The sequence below is a fragment of the Triticum dicoccoides genome, chromosome 1B (genome assembly GCF_002162155.2).
Source record: "Triticum dicoccoides isolate Atlit2015 ecotype Zavitan chromosome 1B, WEW_v2.0, whole genome shotgun sequence".
In the NCBI taxonomy this organism is placed as follows: domain Eukaryota; kingdom Viridiplantae; phylum Streptophyta; class Magnoliopsida; order Poales; family Poaceae; genus Triticum; species Triticum dicoccoides.
In genome coordinates, this window is record NC_041381.1 from 654,364,126 (window position 1) to 654,366,848 (window position 2,723).

Here is a 2,723-nt window from a genome sequence, read left to right on the forward strand (position 1 = left end):
CTGTGGGTTATGGGCCCACCATGTGGGTTAAAAGTAGAAAGGGGGGGGGGCTGACATCTTGTACGATCACGATAGCAAGGCATGTCAGAGAGTAGCATGTCAGTTATGTCGGCAACAATGTCGGTACCAAGGGCGAGGGACGAAGAGAACCATTTTCCTGCTCGTTGAACGAGGCGGACCAGTAGGCGAAGTTCTCGTCCATCGGTGGTTACCGGAATGTCATCAACAAAAGTAACAGGGTCTTACTGACAGAATTGTACAACGAGGTGTTTACATAAGCAGGAGAATATTACTGCTCAGATCATATAGTTCACAAGAAAGGTTAAACCAACAATGGAAGGAAAATATGATCATCAGATTAAACAGAACAGTGGAAAGGAAATTATGTTTAACCACATATTTCAAGGGTATATCCTTCCCAAGGATAAGCAGAGCATGATATCCATGACAGGATATAATGTAGAAAACTCTTTAGGTAGGGGAGAGAATTTTCATGACATTACCCATACAATGGTGTTTGGATAACTGAGCAAGAAACATTTAGCATTGGGCTTCAAATGTTCTTGTTGAAATCAGAGTATCACAGACATGCTTCGAGATAGCATTGACATGGTCTTCAAGCAAAGGCCGGTTTTTTTGGATACTCAATGGATCCATCAGGAACAGTTTATAACATAGGTCTTACAATTTCCTCCAAGAAGAACGGTTATCCTTGCAAATAAACCATAATGATAGGTCCTCCAGCCAGGGGGGGGGGGTGCTAGGCATGACATCCTGTTACCAGGTCATCAAAGGGCCAACAACATAACTCTTGGAAAGTTGTCCCAACCATCATATCTGACCGAGATTCAGATCCAATTGGTGTAATGATACCTCAGAGTCGGGATGTCCGAGAATAAAAGGTGCAACACAAATAGACGAAATGACATTTCAGGATTCTCAGGAAATGAACTATGGGAGTGGGTTCCTGAAACAATAGTTCATCATTAAACCAAGGAGAGGAGGAGGTGGCTGATGGGGTCGGCGATAATCCATCGAGATTTCTGACAAGATGGATTTCCATAATTATGTGAACAAGGAGATAACATTTGTCAGATCAAATGGTATAATGATGTATGCTCGAAACATTGGTTGAAAGGTGCACCCGAATATGGGTTGGGTTGCACGATCAATGTTAGAGTGGTGACTTGACGAACAAAAGAATTAGAATGAAACTCGACCATTACTTCAAAGCAATAGGGTTGCTAGAAGTTTCGAATTCACACCTCATGGTTCAATATTCCGTATTCCGGTTAGAAACAACACGGGTACCAAGAAAGAATGGTGAGGGTGAGAAGTATCACCATACCAAGAATTCTTAAGAGGGGGAGTAATCCTCACGACCTTCTTGACATAAAAGATGGTAATACTCCATGGTAAAGAAGAACAAATGCTAGGTAGCAAGGAACTCGAGGTATAACACAGAACACAAAGAAGTTTTTGTTGGAGGGAACGCAATAAAGAGGTCGATGACAACACAAATCATCAAGGGCAAGGATGGTATTTCTCATCATTAATTCAATTGATATCCTGGAAGAGCATCAGAATGTAGATGGTGATCATGACACATTTGTCGAGAGATTCCACGAAGATGTAATCGATCCGCGATCACATCAAGTCAAAAGAATAATGAAGCAAGAGGTTATTGGAACCATAGGCATGACACAAACTTGAAATCAAGATTGTTGTTTAAGGTGAACTGATATGACGAGGAAGATCGACGTAAGCTTAGCTCATTGTCAAAAGTTGTGCTCCGGGATTAAGGACCAGGTAGCACAGTTAAAATTTAGCATGGTAATGATATGGCCGATCAGGCTAGGAATGACATGATTGGGTACAAACTCGTAAGTAAAGAATATTAGTAAGAGTTGTTGAACCGTAATGCGGACTCGGTTCAGTTATCGGTGTCTTTGAGTGTTTAATAACTCAGAGCCCATGAAAAATTGTAATCAGTGGGAACGTAGCACTTGATGAAGAACTCATAAGAAGTTATGCAGTTCCATGATAATCTCGAGATACCAGGGGGTAATACTCGACGACAGATCAAAATAGAGGTTGGACTGGGGTATTGCTCTGCAGAAGACAAGTGCTTAAACTGGCACGAGAATTGGTATTTAAAGGAGAACATGGTCGGAACCACGATTGAAAAAGGCCAGATCCCAGATATAAGATGAACTTATACCAAGGGAATAATTAATTTTAAAAGAAGCTTTGATGAGAAGATCTACATCGTGTCTATGGGCATGAACACAAAGTTCAAGGTCGACTCCCACTTCTTCAATATATAATCTTCCATTCACTTCTCGCTTTGATAAAGGCATTAGTGTTGAAAGTTTTACCTGGTGAAATACCAGATGAGTATGACTCGTGAAATCTTCCGAGTTCACACATATTAAGGAAGGCATAGGTTCAACCCATCCGGGCATCTTACGAACATATACCACAAACTTCGGGGTAATTAATACAAGCTCGAAAGTAGAGCATTGTTGGTCAAGCAGAGGATACAATGTACCAAAGGCATTATGTATCAGGGGAAAGAGCTCACAAGGTGATTAATTATGAAGGACATAAAATCCAACAAAGGAACCGATGGTCCACAATGGAGCTGGTGTGGGTATCGATACTCTATCAAAGGAAGAAGGAATGCAAGTGCACCGGATTATAGAAACAACTGACTAACTCAA